This window comes from Bactrocera latifrons, unplaced genomic scaffold, assembly GCF_001853355.1.
Source record: "Bactrocera latifrons isolate USDA-ARS-PBARC rearing strain unplaced genomic scaffold, ASM185335v1 scaffold_42, whole genome shotgun sequence".
NCBI classification, from domain to species: domain Eukaryota; kingdom Metazoa; phylum Arthropoda; class Insecta; order Diptera; family Tephritidae; genus Bactrocera; species Bactrocera latifrons.
Window position 1 is genome coordinate 595,425 of NW_017537068.1, and position 8,630 is coordinate 604,054.

Sequence of the window (8,630 nt, forward strand, 5' to 3'; positions counted from 1 at the left end):
ATGAGTGCATAATAGCTGACAAATATTCCTGAAGCATTTCACAGAACGGTGAAGTCTGTGTTTTCTTAAGTGTAGCTTTTAGCTGTCGATTTTTCAGTTACATTCGGTGAATGTTGGACAAAACAAAACATTATCATATGATTATATATAGGGCGTGATATGCGCCCTCTTCTGCTCTACTCCTGCACTGTTATTCACTACAACAAGAAGCATATATATAATACATATGTATGTGTAACGATATGCGATACAGATTCAGAGGCTTTGAAGATGTTATTATTTCATACATATTTTTGTATGATTTACGATGTCAAAATGTAGGTTCCGAATTTAATTATTCTATTAAACTGTTATCTCAGATTAATGATATCCTTGACATCAAAGAGAGAGCGGAGCCGCAGGTTTACACTAGTATATTTATAAATGCCCGCCTCCCGAGTTATTAGCAAATTACACAGCCCTACAAAAATACTATATTTAAGAAATTTCCATGGTTTCAAGTTTTCGTGCTCAAAAATTCTCCGTGATCCTCAGTACAAGCATTTCACAGATTAAAAATCTAACTTGAACATATCAGAAATCGGTACAAGGTAAAGGTAGCGTGAAACATCTAGACCAAAAATATTTTTGCAAAGTAATAGGGATTTTATAAGTGATCCATTTAGGAATGATAAAGCAATTTGTCATACCTTTGAATGTGGAAAGATATTGTTTTAATTACCTTTGTAGAAAATGTCTGAAACTTGAAATGAAGGATTTGTTATCAAAGATACATATTTTAACAAAGTTATGACTATTCCGGAAGGTGACACATGGAACAGTGTACTGTTCATAGACGAAATTTTCTAAGAAAACTATAAAATATTAAAATACTTTATTATAAATTGCATTAACTAAGTATTAAACTAAAATATAGAACTGTAATTTTCCATGAATTGTTCACAGTAGAAGGGGGCACCAGTGGGCTAAAAATTAAAAAAAAAAAAATGGTCACCTTCTAAGAGGCTTAATGTACATATCTCCTAAACCACTTAAGACACAAATTGGTTCAGGACAAATTCTTATGTGTCCCAAATGAGACTGTGGGACTATATGTAATCGGGCGATAACTCCGCCCAAATCAAAAAATAATTAATAGGCGTGTTTTATTTGACCAGCACATTAAGCTATTAGCTTATTTTGTATGGAAGACTTAGTAAACATAATTAGGTTGGCTTGTCATAAGGTTCATCGCCTTTTTCCTTCACAATAGCTATGATTTTTCCAAAAAAAAAGTAGTTGGCAATAACAGTACAGTTTATTTGACAGATGAAAATGTAACCGAATCAAAAATACAAAATTTTGTGGTTTGTTAAAGTTAAAATTAAAACAAATCTGAACATTTGTCATATTTTTTGTGTTAATATCTTCAAATGAACAAAATAAATATATTTATTTAGTAATTTAATATACCGTTTACAAATTGAAGAATTCAAACTAGCCTTTTCTCCACATCAGACATTTTGAAACAAATTGAATATCAATTAACTGTTCCCGCTTCATTCCCAACACACTTCGTTTTTAAGCGAAAATATGAAATAAGCTAAATGCGTTTTATTTGACCATGGTTTAGCTATTAGCTTATGATGATCAAATAAAACACTGCTAATATAACGATATAAAATTCTGAACGAAGTGTTCCGTTATAGTATTCCACCAAAAATTGTCAAAATCGGACCGAAACTTTTCAAACCCCTAGGTAATGAAGATGCGGTCCCCAGTACCTATTGTTGACTTTTGACAGAAAATATGAGTCAATATGTGGGATGTGTAATTAAAATTCAGAGAGAGAGATCTTTCCTAATAATAGTAGGACTGGGTGTAAAGAAATGGGTTGAATCGGATAAATACTTCCTTCAGTACCCATAGATCTAATATACAAATTTTTCGAACTTATGGTTGACTCTATACCGCATATATCAGAGAATTTTAACTAACTCTTGATAACATTGAGAGAACGTGTTTCACTCATAACACTGTATCTTTGTGCCCAAAATGATAAAATTGAGCGACACACCTGACTTAGGTTAAATAAACAATTACTTCAAACATGAAGATTGTTATATTAAATATAGTAAGTAGTTCATAGTTCGAGAGCAAAATCCGTCGGAAATTATAGTCGGACACGGTGAAAAAGAGTACCGTCAGTTATCAAATTTGGTTAAAATTTGACTCTCCGTAATTCAGAAATTTTCGAATTTAAAATATAAATTGGATTTCAAACACGTGCAGCAGACCAACTATTCGATCTCCCAACGAGGTGTTGATGTGTAATAAAAAAGTATAAAGTTCTTGCAAAGTACAAAAAGCTCAACTGCTTCGGTTACAAACTCAGCTGTTCGAATTAAAATGTCGATTTTATCGATCTAAAAAAAATAAATGTTTTTGGATTCTTTCTATTTTTGCAAATAATGGATTGGAATCAATAGGATTGATTTTTAATACAAAATAACTTCTCTAAAAAGTCTTTTAAATTTGTAATAAATACCAAATGTTAATGGATACTTATTTTTCTTCCACGTGGAAAGTAAAGTGAAAAAACAATAAATAATTACAAACCAGATTTCTAATCTACATATATATATGAATAATTACATACATCACGATACAAAAGGTAAAAGGTATACAGATTTTGGAAACTAGCTTCCCAGCATAGACAAAACTATAAAAAAACAAATTAGAAGTGAATTTTAGAATAAAATTTTGGTATATTACTTTTGCTCTAAAGTTTTAATGTTCTGAAAATAATGTGTCGCCCTAGGCCCGGACCACAATTCTGTATTTTTATTCCGAATTTCTTTAGGAAATGTTATAACTATATTAGTATATAATAAAAATATTCCCCCCTTTAAACACGTCATCATTTGATTGAGACGATGGAATAAGACTGTCTGAATAATCTGAAGCCTTTTCCAAATAAAAACTATACAAATTTAAAATTGAATTTAAGGGAATAATAAAATGAACATGAAATGGCATTTTTTAACATTTCGATTGATTTGTAAATAAAACACTCTGGATCTTTATTACTACAGCTGTAAGTTCAATGACATGTGGCGGGACCAGATAGAAAAGACATACATATAGTATGTATTTCCAGCTTCCTTCAAATTTGCCGTATGTATTTCTTAATAAGTAAAAAAATTTAACAACTAAAGAAATGCAATACTTAAAAAAAAATATAATAAGCTTCTAAAATAAAGTCTTTAAATAGTTTAAGGGTGTAAAATTCGCTAAGTCACTTTATATTTTAGTTTCTAAAGTAGTATATCAAAACAAGTAGTTAATGATTTATGACCAATCAGTAGAAACATAACTATCTAGAATACCAAATGGGTGTTTTCCAATTTTGAATATAAATAAGTAGTCCTCGGTTCGACACTGTCCTACCCTCTTGTCGAAAAACGTCAAATTATATAGTCGAGTTCAATACAAGAAGAAGGTTTTTAATCTTTATTTCTTCGTATCTTCGTTCTCTTTTGCAGAAGGTTTGATTAAAGTTACTAAAGTCGACTTCTTCTTCTTCTTAATTGGAGAAGACACCGCTTACGCGGTTATAGCCGAGTTACCAACAGCGCGCCAGTCGTTTCTTCTTTTCGCTACTTGGCGCCAATTGGATATTCCAAGCGTAGCCAGATCCTTTTCCTAGCCAGCGTAGCCGCAGTCTTTTAATTCTCAGCTCATCGTTCCATCGAATGCGATATTCGCCGCGGCCAACGCGCAAAGGACCATAAATCTTTCGCAGAACTTTTCTCTCGAAAGCTCGCAACGTCGACTCCTCAGTTGTGGTCATCGTCCAAGCATCTGTTTGTTTGTTGATGACAGGAGATATTTCGTCTTGCCCTCGTTCATTGCCAGACCCATCTACTTTGCTTCCTTGTCCAGTCTGGAGAAAGCAGAACTAACGGCGCGGATGTTGAGGCCGATGATATCAATATCAGCGGCATACGCCAGCAGCTATACACTCTTGTAGAAGATGGTACCTTCTCTATTTATTCAGGTTGAAGAAGTCGCACGATAGGGAGTCGCCTTGTCTGAAACCTCGTTTGGAGAGGTCCTTCCCCATCCTGACGGAGCTTTTGGTGCTGCTCAACGTCAGCTTACACAGCCGTATAAGTTTTGMAGGGATACCAAATTCAGACATCGCGGCGTAAAGGCAGCTCCTTTTGGTGCTGTCGAAAGCAGCTTTGAAATCGACGAAGAGGTGGTGAGTGTCGATTCTCCTTTCACGGGTCTTTTCCAAGATTTGGCGCATGGTGAATATTTGGTCGGTTGTTGATTTGCCAGGTCTAAAGCCACACTGATAAGGTCCAATCAGTTTGTTGACGGTGGGCTTTAAACTTTCACACAATACGCTCGATAGAACCTTATATGCGATGTTGAGGAGCCTTATCCCACAGTAATTGGCGCAGACAAAGTCGACTTTACCTTTATATAAATTCTCCGAATTCAGGATGCTCTTTAAACTCAAAATACAATAATCGTCTTTATCTATAAAATCAGTAAATAATTATATATTGAGTAGCATTGTATATACATATAGTTACACATATGTGCATTCGCAATTCAAAAGTGAACTTTAGAGGCAATTTTGAAAGACGTAAACGAGCCCATTAAACGCTTCTTTCCACTCGTGCATGTAATCATGGCAATGATTGATGCGCACAAACCGACGTCGGTTGGCCACTACACGTTGCACGAATATATGTACATATGCATGTACATTTTCTTCTGTATGTACATAGAATTACAGATAAACGAACATGCAAACCGGCATACAAATGCAAATCCAACTGATAACTAGTTACATAAAAACAAAAAATAAAACTCACAATAACAACAATAAATGCATATAAATCAGAGAAAAAGGTTGTAAGAAAAAACGGGTGCAAGTGTAACACTGGTGCTTACACAGAAGCTTAATTTCATCAGGCACTCAAAGGAATTCAGCTATTAATCTGTCAAATGCAACTTGGCGTACAACAGCAGCAACAACACGCTGACATTGATGCACACGCATTGCAATAAATGGATGCAAACACGCACAACGTGCTACTAACCAGCACAGACATATATACATGTAATATATATGTACTACCTATGCATAAGTATATCTGCATATATGCATGTATGGATGTATGTTTACAAGGTGCAAACGTGCAGAAGTGAATCAAATAAAAATCCAAGTGAGGAAGGGCAAAGTTGGGACGAAACCAACTTTATACCCTCGCAATTTATATTATAATTATATTGAAGTTATTCGGGTTGTCTGTAAAATATTATTATGAAAACTCGCTAAATTAGCTAAATTGGCTAAATAAGGACTGATTTCATCCATTTTTAAATCAAACTTTATTTTCTCTCTGTTTTTGAAGTCGGTAGACACAATTTCTCCAAAAGTTATGGCCTGAATTGTGTATACATCATTAAAATAACATTATCTAATTACTGAAAGGAAGATTTTTTTGTTTCATTACAACTTATTTTTTACCAACAAATTAGATTTTTTGTTCAAAATTTGAGAAAAAGAGGAAAATTTTAATATTTTTTTATTTCCTCCGTTCAAAAATGAGATTTATATATTTATTACATATGTTTAGTTTTTAATTTTAAGTGAACCAGTAATAAGTTATGCTGTCCACGGCGAGAGCTATTTTTTGTGAGACTACCTGGGGGATGAGTTCTCAACGGCTGAATTTTCAATATCTTTATATCAAAAATTCAGGAGACATTGTTCAAATATGTACCTTTGATATGGAATATTATATTTTTCAAATATGTATATGATTGCTTATATTAAAAAAAATTGCAAAAAATACAGTTTTTTGGTACCTCTGAAACCCACTTAACCCCTTAAGGTAACTCACACATTGACTAATATATTCGGCATAAGAACAATACAATGAAAATCTTATATCCAGAATATGAGATCTCAGAGTGATCAATATTTTCTGTAAAAAGTCAGTCAAAAGTATGGAGGATCTTATATATATGTGGCAATTAAATAGAGAATGTGATGAAATGCTAACGGATTTGACCATGAATAAAAAATAAAATCGATTTTTCCTCTTTCAGGCTAATCATTTATTTGTGCGTTTAAAAAATCAATTTCCAATCTTCGACATTACCCTTTTCAAGATAATGAAGAGGTGATTCTAGGAACTTGTGCATTCTGTAGTATTTAACTATGTAGACAAAATTGCTGTGACGTTACTGTTAAAATATATAATTTAAGTAGCTCGATTCAATCTCATTTGTTGCATGTAATGTACCGTATGCTTCGTCGCTACAGATATACACACAATAACCTAAAGCCAAAAAAATCGATTTCTTAACCACTTTGGTAAGAGCGTCGACTATAGTCGAAAGCCAGGAATTTTATCTTATCTCTACAGTTGTGTTGATTTACATTACATGCCGCCTGTTATATAAAAAAGCAGATCTATCGTGCGAACGCTGAATGCCGACCGGGGCTTACATTTTGTGGCCGATAGGCGTAGTTAATATCCTTTACTAAACTAACCTCGATTAATTTGAGATATTACAAGCAACCATTAATAGAAAAAAATTATTGTGCACTGCGCAATATGTTGTAGGAGTATAAGCTTAAATTAAGCAAATCAAAACGTATTGCTGGAAGGAGTAATGACTAGAGGGAAAATGTCAAAAGTGCCAACAAAACTTTGGCCAGACATAAATAATGAGCGCACAGCAATTGTACATACCCTATATAATATAAATACATACATATACATATTTATAAAACAGTACGTACAGTATAAACAAATGTTCATAGAGTTAAAAGCAACGCTGAAATTGTCTGCATTGGATAGCTGCATGCCATCACACATAAATCACTTGGGCGCTGGGCCGCTCACAAATTATACTTACACTACCTTTAGCGGTTGGCATTCGAAATATGCCCGTCAAAAACTTTTGAACGAATCGAACAGTTACTGCTTGCTGGCTTCATATTCTTACATGTGCATACATACATATAGGCAATTGCCGAGCTTTCGAGTTACTTTTTTCTTTCTGCATTTATTTTTTACTTATACATACATAATCTCAGTATAATTGCTAAGCGTGCGTGTGTTCGATGTCGTCGTTAAACTGCACTAGCTGCACGTCATCATCAGTGTCAAGTGGCTGTGCGGCGTGTAAGCGAGTGAGTGCGTGCAGAGTGAAACTGGTCGAGTGTACGCATGCGCAACAAACACACAACAGAAAACTGGCAAAATAACATATAAAAGTGACATACACAACATTTTGTATGTAAATAGTTGAATATGTAGTGGCACATCCTTGCTAATTTCAGTAGCAGAGGCGCATGTGACAGCAAACAGGATCCAACCGACATTCATTATAATTTAATTTACCACAACGACTTTTTAATGAGATTTGATTTTATGTATATACGCAGCCGTTACACGAATAAAAATGGACAAAAATAATAAAAGTGCAATTATGTATTGTGACACAGATACACATAAACATTTCTTAGCGTTATTAAGCGGAAGCTCGTTATTGGAGGCTCCTTAACGACACTTAACTGCCCGCAGTTGCACAGCCGCAAGGTGTATGCTAATTACACATGCATTCAGTAAGAAAAAAATTGATTTTATAGCCACTCGCAACTTCTAAGTAGACTTACAAGCAAATTTCATCGTTATTGCCGTTATAAGAGTTGCCAATTCGTAAGATTAAGACCTGTAAATAGTAAGCCGAAGACTGGCATCCCTCTTCAATATGTAACAGTAAATGTCTCCGATTGCCAGTAGTGCTGGTGCTGTTGGGTTTTCTTAGAAGTCTGCCTTTATACCAAATTCTTGAAAACAAAGCATTTCTTATGCTATCGAAGACCGGATCAGTGAGTAATGGGTATTTGAGCTTTGTTAAGATCACTTTTAAGGATTAAATGTGTGATCGATGTTTTTCATTCCTACATAAAATATAACTTCGTTTAAGGGTTCTAAACATTATTGCATTGATAGAATGTGAAAAAATGTGCTTCCCTATCCGACTTCGAAGTCTACAGATTCATCACGTTAAACCTTTTAAAACTTTGAATAATTTTGCAATTCTAATGTTTTTTTAAGCGTGTTTTATTTATTAATACAATGAATTCTCACACAACAGAGCACTAGCGGAACCAGCCTTTCTGTCCGGCTGTCCTTTAATAAATATCAAAAAATATATACAACTGTGATCAAATTGAAAGGTGAATTTTTAATTTATGCTTCTCGTGTTTTTTGAATTGGTACATTTTTTTTCTGTAGTTGGTAGTACTCTGAGTGATATCTATACTAAATTTCACTTTAAAATATTCATTAGTATTTTAGATACGCGTCGTTTTGTGAGGCTCTAAAAGTGAATTTTTCGATTTTTACTATCTCTGAATTTATTAAACAAAGCAGTGCGATAATGCATCAGATGAAATGAGCAAAATTCACCTTTCAATTTGATCACAGTAGTGCATACATACATAATTAACAATAGGGGATAAGTAAATAATTTCTAATTTACCAATGTTCAAAAAATGTACGCGTTTTTATACACATATATATTTAAAAAACGTTAATTTTTGTTTG